This window comes from Phoca vitulina, unplaced genomic scaffold (genome assembly GCF_004348235.1).
Source record: "Phoca vitulina isolate PV1807 unplaced genomic scaffold, GSC_HSeal_1.0 scaffold9, whole genome shotgun sequence".
NCBI lineage: Eukaryota > Metazoa > Chordata > Mammalia > Carnivora > Phocidae > Phoca > Phoca vitulina.
This window is the reverse complement of record NW_022589712.1, coordinates 37695311-37707387: the sequence shown is the minus strand read 5'-3', so window position 1 is coordinate 37707387 and position 12077 is coordinate 37695311. Positions and strand designations below refer to the sequence as shown.

General features: G+C 41.3%; 1 non-coding gene across 1 annotated transcript; it reads right to left on the bottom strand.

Moving 5' to 3' along the window:
* Positions 1 to 9873: 9873 nt before the first annotated feature.
* LOC116634847 lies at positions 9874 to 9980 on the bottom strand. The gene has a single exon (XR_004300068.1). It is a non-coding gene; the product is annotated as a U6 spliceosomal RNA (small nuclear RNA).
* Between the last annotated feature and the right edge of the window lie 2097 nt (positions 9981 to 12077).

Here is a 12077-nt window from a genome sequence, read left to right as displayed (position 1 = left end):
TCTTCTTTTTTTTTTTTAACATATAATGTATTATTTGTTTCAGAGGTATAGGTCTGTGATTCAACAGTCTTACACGATATACAGAAACAATGAATCATGGAACACTACATCATGAACTAATGATGTATGGTGATTAACATAACATAATAAAAAAATAAAAATAAAAAAATAAATCAACAACCAACATCACCAGTTTTTAAAGGCATTTAGCGGACATGCATACAGAAGGACTCAGGGAGAAAGGGTAATATTGAGAATAGACTCTGGGGCAGGGAGGAAGTAGGGAGATCATTTAGGAGACTATTGAAATAATTCTCTGGGGAGATGATTCGGGTTTGGTCCAGAGTGGTAGTAGTGCAGGTGGTGAGTGGTTGTTAATTTTGTATACACCTTGAAGGTAGGACTAATAAGAGTTGTGACAGATTGAACATGGAGTATGAGAGAAAGAGAAGGATGACTCCACAAAATTGGGCCTGACTAACTGGGAGGATGGAGTTGCTATTTAGTGAGCTGGAGAAATTGCAAGAAGAGTAAGTTGTGGGGAATCAAAAGTTTGGTGATTGGGGTCACCCAACATTCAGAGTTCGGAAGTCGGAGAAGTAGTCAGTGAGGTAGGCAGAGGACTAAGGGACATTTGTGTTCTAGGAGCCAAATGAAGAAATTACTTCAAGAAGGAAGGAATGTGGCTGCTGTGTGTTAGTTTGTTATGATTTTCAAATCAACTTGTTTATAACAAAAAGAAAATTGTTTTTAAGAGTAAAGTTGTTTTGATCAAGAATGAAATAAGCTGTGACAGGATATTATCATCTCATCTATTGCTGTTTATAAGCGCTCTGGAGCTTAGCTGCTGAGGGGCTGCCCTGGGGGCTTATCAGTAAAAACATACCAAGAAGCAACTATGGCAGGTGGACATTTAGACTATAAACACCTGGAGTTTGTAAGGACTATCTGAGAGTGGTCTGAGCAAGCTGATTCTCTTTGCTAATCTCAATAGCTCTTAAAAGACCTTGGGGCAATTAACTCCTGCTACTCTAAAGACAATTCTGACCTTCAGCGGCAAAGCCATTCAGTAGCAAAACCTAAGCAGGGGCAGGCCAAGGAGATCTTCTTGCCCATCAACAGGGCCACCATCGTTCCCTAGCAACGTGCTCTAGCAACAGGGGACATCAGCGGTTGGTTGGCTAACCCAGCTCTCCTGAGTAGCAACTGGTATAAAGGTACACTTCAACTAAATTTGGGCTTTATTTCCTTTATCTTCCCTGGCCTGGAACAATAGTGTGGTTAATTTATCATTGTTTTGGAGGATGTTATTTCTTTATTGGGTATTAAGAGATATTATCCTGTATGTTATGAGTTTATGAAATTCCTGCAGTGAACCTGTGATAAATAAATAGCTGGCACAGACAAACTCAAGTCTGAGGATTAATTTACCTCCCCCCAAAAACAGTAGTCAACCAAGTCAATGTTATGTTGGATAGGATTGAGATTTGATTACTGGATTTAGCAAATTCAGTGTCATTCGTGGTGGTGACAAGAGCAGTTTCAATGTAGAGGGGCAAGCAGAAACCTAACTGGAGATCATTCCAGAGAAAACAGGAGAGAGTATTGCGACTCATTTCAAATAGAGTGGGGCTACTAGAGAAGAGGTGTTTTTACTGTTGTTGTTTTTTGTTTTGTTTTGTTTTTAAGAAAGAAGATATTATAGTATGTTTATTTACTGATAGAGGTAATCTAGTAGTGAGTGAAAAATTCATGATGTAAGAGACAAAGAGATAAATGCTGGAATGATGGCCTTGAGCAGATAAAAGAGGATGCAATCCAGTGTACAAGTTGAAAGATTAATTTTAGGAATATGGAGAATTCATCCATAGTACCAGAGGAAAGAAAATACATAGTGACTAATTACTGGTAGATGTGGTCGCAGGACATTGTAGGGTTCTATTCTGATCGCTTCTGTTTTCTCACTGAAATAGGAAGCAAAGTCTGGACTAGGTTATGCTGTGGTAACAAGCAGCCTCTGTATTGCAGCAGTTTATTACATCAAAGGCTTGTTTCTCCCTTGCTAAACGTCTACTGCTGGTGAGCCCAGGGATGCCGCTGTAACTCACCAGGAAGCTAGGGGGCGCTCTGTGCTCCTCTATGGCTGAGACGGGGGGGGGGCGGGGGGGGAGGAGTTGCCACTAAAGGAGTTGCCACTAACTCCTTTAGGAGTTGCCTCCTAAAGCCTGTCCTTGGAAGTGATATACCACCCTTCTACATATCATTGGCCAAAAGAAGCACTATCACCGTATCTAACTTTAGAGTGGGGCTATGGAGTGCAATCTTAACCACGCTTCCAGAAGGAAAGGAAACCACGGTATTTGTGAATGGAGAAGGAGGCATTGGATGGTTATAGAGAAGGTATAAAATAATTGTTTTGGAGAGTGGGACAACAGGAGAAAATATGACTAAGCACCAAATGAATGCCAAGGACAGTGGGGAATGTATTAAAAATGGTTAAGATGATGGACTAGAAGCTATTTTTATGGTGTTAGGTGGTGCTAAATGAAGGAAGGATCAGAGACCAAGTAGTCAAGTCCCCTGGAGGAAAACAAAAACCAACAATCCAGTGGAATAAGAGAGATGAGGACGTTTGATTTGCAGAAGGATATAACGAGGAACATTCTAGAGATGGGACTGCAAGCCAGATGGTGACTGTGTGGTGCAACCTGTAGTGTTTCTTTCTGAGTGGCCTTGTCCCCTTCTTTTGCCAATGGTGCCTTGATTTCCTCATTTATGCAAGCTTTATTTAGTCTTCACGGGTAGCTCTACTTGTATTTGCAACTTGCTTTACAAAATACACGTGAGTTCTCTTTCCTTTGTGTAGTGAGCTGCAAAGAATTTCTCCAGTTGCCTAAATTATCAGGAGTTAGAAGACATTAAGTCAATGAGAAATTATGAATTGTGTAGATGTAGTTTCTGAGAGTCCCAATTGAGATGATAATGATTTTTGAAGGGATTTTATTATCCAATAATAAGTTGTTAGGACAATTCAAAAAATACTGTCAACTGTTGCTTTTCTAAACTCCAAAGATGGATCAGGACTTGTAACAGGGCTTATTCCTTGCTTGTCATCAAAAATACCAAGAAAGTGACTATACAGTACATAGAATAATGGCCTCCCAAGGATGTCTGTTTGCTAATCTCCAGAGCCTGTGAATATGTTGTATTACGAGACAAAGGGGATTGCAGCAGATGGAATTCAGTTTTCTAATCAGCTAGATTTAAAATAGGGAGATTGTATTAGATTATCTAAATGGGCCAAATGTAATCACCAGGGTCCTTGAATGTGGAAGAGGGAGACATAAGATTAAGTATGAGAGTGATGCCATATGAGAAAGATTCAACTGGCCATTGCTGGCTTAGAAGATGGAGAGAGGTCATGAGCCAAGGAACATGGGCAATCTCTACAAGGTAGAAGACGCAAGACAATTAGGTTTTCCTCTCAAACCTCCAGAAAAGAATGCAGCCTAGCCAACACCTTTATGTTAGCCCCGTGAGACCTGCTTTGGACTTCTGACCTCCAGAGCTGTTAGATAATACATTTGTGTTGGATCAAGAGTGTTCGAAGTTTGTGGTAATGTGTTATAGCAGCAATAGGAAACTAATAGAGTAACTAATCATACTGGATGACCTATGACCTTGACCCCTTTTTACCAATTACGCTTTTGCACTTTTTTTTTTTTTTTTCCTGAAGAAGGGAAATTGGCAAGGCTGTTTACACTCTACCAAGCTAATGGCTTATTTCAAGGACCTGCTGGCCAATCAGTAGCATTGGGGGAAATAGGAATCAATTTGTCTCTGCAGAAGGGTTGCCCATTTTAAGCAATGGGCAAGGAAAGCTCTTCGGCACCATTTACTCCAGTCCATTAGAAGGAAAGATGAAATTAGTAGGCTCTTGCCAGAGGGACTCTTCCCTTGGGCTCACTATGCACTTCAGGTGAATCTGTGACTATTCTGAAATTGTCTACAAATTGGGTTACTTCTGAGGATTTTCCTGTTGATCAGATCCTTAAAGAGATCTGAGACCAGAATGAGAAGGTTGCTTTGGTGAGCAGCAGTATTTGATGCGGTGCAGTATGGGATGCTTGGGTCTTGGTGTCAGAGTAAAAAAAAAGCTGCAGTGGGTCGTGCCTCTGCCAGCGACCTGTATTTTCACAGAGCTCACCTCATCTTAATCCTCCCAACCTCCCTCCGAGATATTAATAATCCCGCATTTCAGATAAGAAAACCGTTTTGCCCAGAAGCTGAAGAACTGGCCTAATTGTTTTGTAGCCAGGAAACCGTGGTGACAGAATTGTAGCTCTGGACTGTCTGCTTCCAGATCTTTCTTCCCGGGACATCCTGCTGCTCCCTAGCCAGCTGGCTATTAGTACCTGCTTCCTATCGTTGTGAACAGTAAATGAGATTCTATGCATGGAATAGAGTTTGTGGGGGCGCCCGGGTGGCTCAGTTGGTTAAGCATCTGCGTTCGGCTCAGGTCATGATCCCGGGGTCCTGAGATTGAGTCCCTCATTGGAGTCCCTGCTCAGCAGAGAGCTTGCTTCTCCTTCTCCCCCCTCCCTCTGTCTCTCCCCCTGCTTGTGCTCGCTCAGGTGTTTGCTTTCTCTCTCTCTGTCAAATAAATAAAAAAAAAATCTTAAAAAAAAAAGAAAGAAATCAAGTTTGTAAAAATCTTAAAAAAAAAGAAAGAAATCAAATCTGTTATTTAGGTAAAGAATTGGGGAAGAGAATACATAGCAATGGATCAATTGAGAAAATTTGCCCTGAAAACAACCATAAGTATGCTTTAGGAACTGACTGAAAACAGTAGAGACACCAAAATCCAAGTTCTTTTTTTCCCCCTTGAGATATTCAAGGAAGACATACTGCTTCTGCCTGCTGTATCTTTACAGATTAAAAAAAGTTAATAGTTGATCTGTTATCAGTGGTTCTCAACCTCGGGGTGAATTTGCCCCAAGGGAACACTTGGCAATGTTTGGAGACATTTTTGGTTGTCATAAAGTGGGGGTCGCGTCTAGCGGGCAGAGGCCAGGACTGCTGCTAAAATTCCTCCAAGCACGCGACAGCCTCTCACAACAAAGAACTGTCTGGCACAAAATGTCACCAGTGCTGAAGTGAAGAAGCCACAATGGCCTAAAAGAAAATGCTGACAATCACATCCCTTATATCGTTGATGAATTATCAGTCGCAGAAAACTGGTGTTACATTTATATTAAAACGAGTAAGTAAATAAACAAGTTTCACAGGTAACCCCTCTTGTTTTAAGTGGCGTAGCAGAGCTCCTGAGCTTGGCCCTGATGGAGACTCTGGACAGATATGGGGAATTAGAGGAAGGTTTTGATCATTTAGGTAACCAGGCGAAAGCAGAGCAACTCAGCTCACAGATTATTAATGTGGAAGAGTAAGTCTGGGAGGGAAGGAACGTTACAAAAGGAATGTTTATTCAAGACAAAGAGATTGGGTTTTGTTGTATTTTGCCCCTTGTCTTGCCTGTGGCATCTGGATTACAGAGCGGGAGATTTCTACATGTATAAAGACAACATTTCCGTTTTGTTTTGTTTTACATTATCTGAGTAAATAATTCCTTACATCAGTTTTCTGGTAAGCCCTCAAATCTTTCTCCACAGATGTCCATCTTCAGTGACTAAATATTTTCATAATTGTACAGGAATCTTTAGCGGCTCTATCATCCTGTCCTTATCCTATGGAACAGGCTCCAACTTAACAACTCTTTAACTTAAGAAGTACATATCTGAGCTCATGGAGTATTTCTCAGTTAGTTTTATCATGATGGGGATACTAGACAGAAAGATTCTTAGGGGTAGACACTGTCTGATCCATCTCTTACCCTCAGAACCTAAAACCTAGCATGACATCCCGCTAGACATGGTGATGAGGAAACGGTGGTGGGAGGGGGTGTAGAAGGGAGACCCATTCAGGGCTAGAATCACCTTGCCCAAAGGTGTTGGTAGAGTAACACAAATCAGGATCTTAAAATGTTAATTTGATGAACAAAACCAATCTCCTTGGGAGATGGGTCCCAACGTCTACCAGATAGAGATGCTGTTGGTCCAAGGGCTCCAACTTTTGCGTAAAGCGAGAGTATTCAGGCTTTGAAGACACCTGTGCCCCTCTTCTGGGGCTCCCAGGTGAGGCGGGGGTGGCAGGGAGCTGGGGGGCAAGCTGTCCGGCTGCCGGGAGGTCCTTCCTGTCTCCGAGACCACGGCCCGTTGACCACCAGAGCCCTGGCAGCAGCCACATCTGTTCTGCTCTTTCTGCGGCTTCCTCTTCTCTCTTCAGACGAGCGTGGGAACCGCCTATCGAACAGGAGCGGCAGTGGGCCTGGACGTGCCTTCAGCTGTTTCCAGTTGCCTCCCAGGCCCCCTCTCCCCCAATAAACGGCACGTCGTAGAAGGTGTTTTACAGTTCCACTTGTTAATAGAACCAGAGGGCTCCGTAGCAAAACCTAACACAGGGTAAAACACAAAAACACGTAATAGGAGTTAGAGAAACAGAAGGTCATCATCTCTAAAAGGAGTTGGACCGTCGAATTTTTAAAGTGCCTTCTAATTCTAAAATTCTAAGCTATGAAACAACATTTCCTCAAGGTTGAAGGATATGCTGCTTTGTACACGGGCTATTTCATTAGCGGAATTAGCTTGTCTTCATAGATTGTACTATAAACAAGTGAATGAATGAAAAAGGGATAATTGAATCTGCTCTTTGCCTCTGTCCCAGGGATTCAGGACTGAATGTCTGCAGAGCACTGTAGGACTCCTCACTATCATCATATTTGAAAGATAATGATCGTGGATAAGTGGTTGCAGGCGGCACTATCAGATAAAATATTTTTCTTTAGACTTTCATTAATGATGAACATTTTCTTCTTTTGAGGTGAGAAAAACAATTCTGAATGGAGAACAAGGTCTCAGTTTAACTTGCAAATATCAAAAAATTCACCCATCTTTTGTTACTTTGTGATTAATGTCAGTTAATTGCTGACAAGTTGCTATTGAGCTGATTTATGAGCTCAACAAGCAAAATAGTCAAGTGTAGTTGAATAGATCCGTGGCTACTGCTCACCGCCTTATTCAGGGTGGGTGAGAGGAGAGAAAGGTGTGGGCCCAAGCAGTGCGTTCCCACCTTCTCAGTAAAGACAAGAAGGAATAAAGACTTCTTGGAGCCTCTTCCGCAATTATTTCTCTCCTGTTTACATCATTGCCGCCTGTAGTATTAGAAAATGACCACTAGGTGGCACCATCTCATCAGTGTTCTTTTTCATCAGCAGAAGGAAGTCTGCCGGGCCTTTCGGGATCATGAAATACAATTACAGTTATGTGTTTGCTGATTTTGACTTAGAGAAAGCTTTCTGCTCTCTCCACACTTCCCTGGATTTGTCTATCTTTCTTCTTTCCTGTGTTTTTCTTTGCTTCTTGGGAATCTGAGTCAATACCTAGGGATAGGTACGGAGTTGATGGCCACCATGGTGCTAATAATCATAACAGAAAACTTAAAAGTAGAGAAACACTGATAGTGACCTTTTATTGAAGGCTTATTATGTGTTAAGGGCTTTCCGGTATTATTTACAAGACTCACAGCAACTCTGTAGGCTTGTCTTCATCTTATGAACAAAGAAATAAGGTTCAGAGAACTGAAGCAACTTTCCCTAGGATACCCAATGAGGAGGTAAAGAGGCCCAGCATGAATCCAAGTTTATGTAATGTCAGGGCATTACTGATCTTTGGATCATTCACAGAACTTGAATATTGGAAATAGAAAAAAAAACAGGAGTCCAGCCTTTGTGAAGTTCATAATCTAGAAGAGGATATAGAGTAAAAATAAAGGGGGGGAAAGAGTAAAATTAAAGGAAATAGAGCAAATTACCTGTAACACAATATATATATACGTATATATATATGTATATATATATATATGACATTTATAAGACCATAAATTTATAAAGGGTATGAGATTATCAGGAACACTTACCAGATGTCAGAGTCAAGAAGACACCTGAAATCGATTCTTCTCTTAGAGTAGAATATTACTGTAGGGGAGAGTTCTGAAGACAGAGTGGTAAGGGCAGGATAAAGAGCAGTTATTCTTGGGTTTAACTCTCAGACTCATGAATCCTTATTGTTAATGGTGTTTTTGTTTTTGTTTTTTTGTTTTTTCCGTGACACTCGAATTTGCTCTATGTCCTCAGAGGTGATGTCTCAGCTAGAGCTCTATATATAGGTGAAGGAGACCTAAGTAAAATGTTTTGAGGGTTAAAAAAACCAAATATTCCAGGTTATTTATCCCATAGAACCATGAGAACAGCAAGAGCCAGGAATCTCATAATACAAAACTAAGTGAATGTTTATTTGCTTGGGGCTGGGACTTCCCACCTGGTACCTTGCATGTATCATTGAATTTAATCTTAACACAACCCCATAAGATGTGCTTTAAATTAGTATTCCCTCAGGATGTCAAGCTTAGGCAGGTTGTGTAATTCACCAGAAAGCACACAGCTAGCAAGTGGTGAAGCTGGGATTCCATCCAAATTGGCAGATCAAAGAACCCAGATTTTAACCTTTAAATACAGTGCTTCCATTTAACATGCTACATGGCAGTGAGTAAATGCTCTAGCCGTGGTAATCCTAACTTAAATTTGATTTATAAGTTTCAGAGAACTTTCAAGTATGTTATTAGATTTGAGGCTAGCAACAATCCAACGAGAAAGACCATTCAGATTTTCTTACCATGTCTTTCCCTCCCCCTTCCCTTCCTGCCCCTGCTGACGGACACACATGCCCCGACCAGAGAGTTTAGTAACCTGGGTTAAGTCACAGGGCTACTAAGTGGCAGTCGCTGGACTCGAACCCGAAGTTCTCATCTTTAGACCATTGCCTTTCTCCTGCAATAGCAGCACCCCTTTATAGTAAATAATACATTATTAGGTAAAAGTTCTGCCATTGGCATTCAGAATACACTATCTCCAAGAACTTCTGCTAAAAGTCAAACATGCTATTTAGGAAAAACGGTATGAACATCAAATAATACATAAAGGTATATATTTTAAACCATTTAAAACTCCCTACAAAGGACGAAGAATCTAAAATGCGTTTTCAAATATTTTACATAAATGATTTGAGAGACATATGCAGTGATTCATTTAACTATTTAGAATCAACATCTGTGTTTTTTGTGTGTCATAGAGAGATTTGTACTTTATTAAGACAAACAGAGCACAACAGAGGCATAAAGATAAGAACTCTGTTCAGATACAGCCTAAGAGATCGCTGTGAATGTTTATACAGTCTCCGTCTCTCCAGGACCCTCTAAGACGCAAAGTTCTGTGAACCCCAGTGGGGAGAGAATGGCCCAAAGGAAAGGGCCCAAGGGTAGTCGTCGATGGGTGTGGAGTGAACCGGGGAAGGATATGACGTAGTCACAGCACCACTCTGGACGCCGGCTCCTCGCCTCTAACAGGAGGACCTCTAAGGACCAGAAGACCTCTAAGATCCCTATAACGCTAAAGAATATTTCTTAATCCGAATAACATTTGGAGATTTGTTTTATTCAGCAGAAGATCCAGAATTTTTAAGAATGGTCCAGACTGAGTAGATTACTAATTTTCTATTACTCTTTATTATTTTTCATTTATTTTTTTATGGAGATCTTTTCTTTATTGAGAAACTGAAGACCTGGGTACATCAAATAAAACCAATTTCTGGGGGTGGGGGGGGGAATCAAAACCCACAATAGAAAAAAGAATTTAACACTGTCTGGACCATAGCAGAACCAAGAGAATATATTCTTTTAATCGAAGAATTCCAGGCACTTCATAAAACTATGGAGCGCTTCAAGAATCTGCGTGTCATCCTTGCGCGGGGACGATGCTAATCTTCTCTGTATCGCTCCAATTTTGGTATATGTGCTGCCCAAGCGAGCACCCATTACCCTTCTTGAAAAGTGAATTCATAGTTGGTAAAAAAAACATATCGACACAGAAAACTCAGGTTTTATTTTCAGAGCACCCACCTCCCGTGTGCTTCCACTAACAGAGGCAGGATGGAGGTACAGTGTCAGGTACTTTGCCATTGTTGGTAGAAAAAATAATCGACTGCTGTGCAAAAAAGAAATGCTAGTGAACCCACGGGGTCACTGTGCTGGCTGGCTCCCGGGACTCGGGCTCACCGAGCGGCCACGCTGGTTACTGGTGAGAGGTGGCGCTCTTCACCAGAAGATCTCCGCAGCAAGCTGCTGCTGGGGCCAGAGGCTTGCCACTTTATTGCATCCCTCTAATGGGCTGCAGATGTTCTGTATAAATGAATGTGGAATGCATGGATATCCAAAAAGTGATTATCAAGGCACCACATTCCCTTGGATGGCAAACTTCATTCAGCATTAGAAGAAGGAAAAGGGTAAAAAGAAGAAGAAGGAGGGCGAGAGTGGGGGAAGGGAGAGAAATCTCTAAAAACTTCCAACGCTTCCAGAAATGTTTGTGTTCTCTTGTGGGCCAGCCTTAAGCTAATTTGAAAAAGTTGGGTTCTGAATTAGTGTCACAAAGAGGTGAGGTTGGCTTAGCTTTTGATTCTGCAGGTAGAAGCGATTGGGTTTTTAGGACCTATAAGCCACAGCTTTGGGCTTCTAGGTATCAGCATTCATATGGTGCTCTAGAGAAGAAAACCAAAGGCTTGGAGACTTTCAAAGGTACAAATGGTATTCTTAGTTAAAAAAAAAAAATCTGGAGTATTGTAAACAGAAATTAAAAACTTAGGATTTAATAAACGGTGGTTCAAATTTAACACAGAACTCCCAGAAAACAAGGCATACGGATTTGGTCCTCTGGTTTGAACTGATGATATGACAGGATGCATCTTTTTATGCCATTCAAGTAATTAATCTCTTGGTGGTCATGAAATAAGGGTTGGAATTTTTCCTTGGCCTTAGAGCCAAGTTGGCTGCCACTCTGTTAGCCTCCCAGGCCTGGTCAAGTATCTAGCCTATCTACCAGTATCCCTGGTTTATGCTTGAATTCCTCCAAAGACAGAGAACTCACTGTCTCTCATGATGACCTACCATGGACAGTGCTTCTTATTAGATTATTCTACTTATATTAATATGAAATTTGCTAACCTGAAGTTATTTTTTTAATTCATAAAACAAAACAATACTTTAAAGAGCATTTTGGAGCATCTTCCACATGTCAGACCCTGGTAGGCCTTAGGAATAAAAGGATGAGAATATTATATATAGTTTATTTGATTTTGTGGGATTTATAGTCCAATTTGATGGATCTCAATATTTTCCATCCTAATGTTCCTAAGAAATTGGTCATACTCCTGTGGACAAGAGTTGCACTCTACAGAATCAACATCTGCTGAATTTGGTGTGTAGATGCTTTTCTAGCAAGCAAATCTCCCTCTAGGCTAGTAATCCTCAGCATCTCAGCAGAGAAAGGGACTGTAACCTGAAGAGGTCCCTAAGTGACTCTGCGTATCACCACACCTCCATTTAAGAATCACTGCTCTGATGGTTCTATATTCCTCTAAAAGTCCAATCCTCCTTCAACGGGATGTTAGATCAAATATCTGAAGAAAACTGTCATATATCTTTCTTCCCACCATAATCATTTCTTCAAACTATGATTCTTGTATTCTTGAAGAAAAGATCGGCTCAAAGAAAGCTGTCGAAAGCAGCTGTAAAGGCCTCCACATCTGTGCAAAGTGGAACTGAATCCATCAGGCCAAACCAACAGCTGAGGAGGAATAGAGGTGATGAGCAGGGAGAAGCCTGAGCTTTGTGCAGTGTCTTGTAGATGTGGTCTTTCCAAGAGGATATAGTCTACAGTGACCAACCAAAAGTGTGGGGAACATGGAGGAGAGCAAGAGAGGTTAATTCCCCCACCCTCTTGTCTTCCTTTGTTCTAAGATTATTTCTTGACGGGGGTTAGAAACCAGGTAGAAGAAAGCATATTCTGTACCGTGGCAAAGTTAAGATTTAGAGACAGAAGAGATACAGAGAAGCAGGGAGAGACAGAGAGGGGG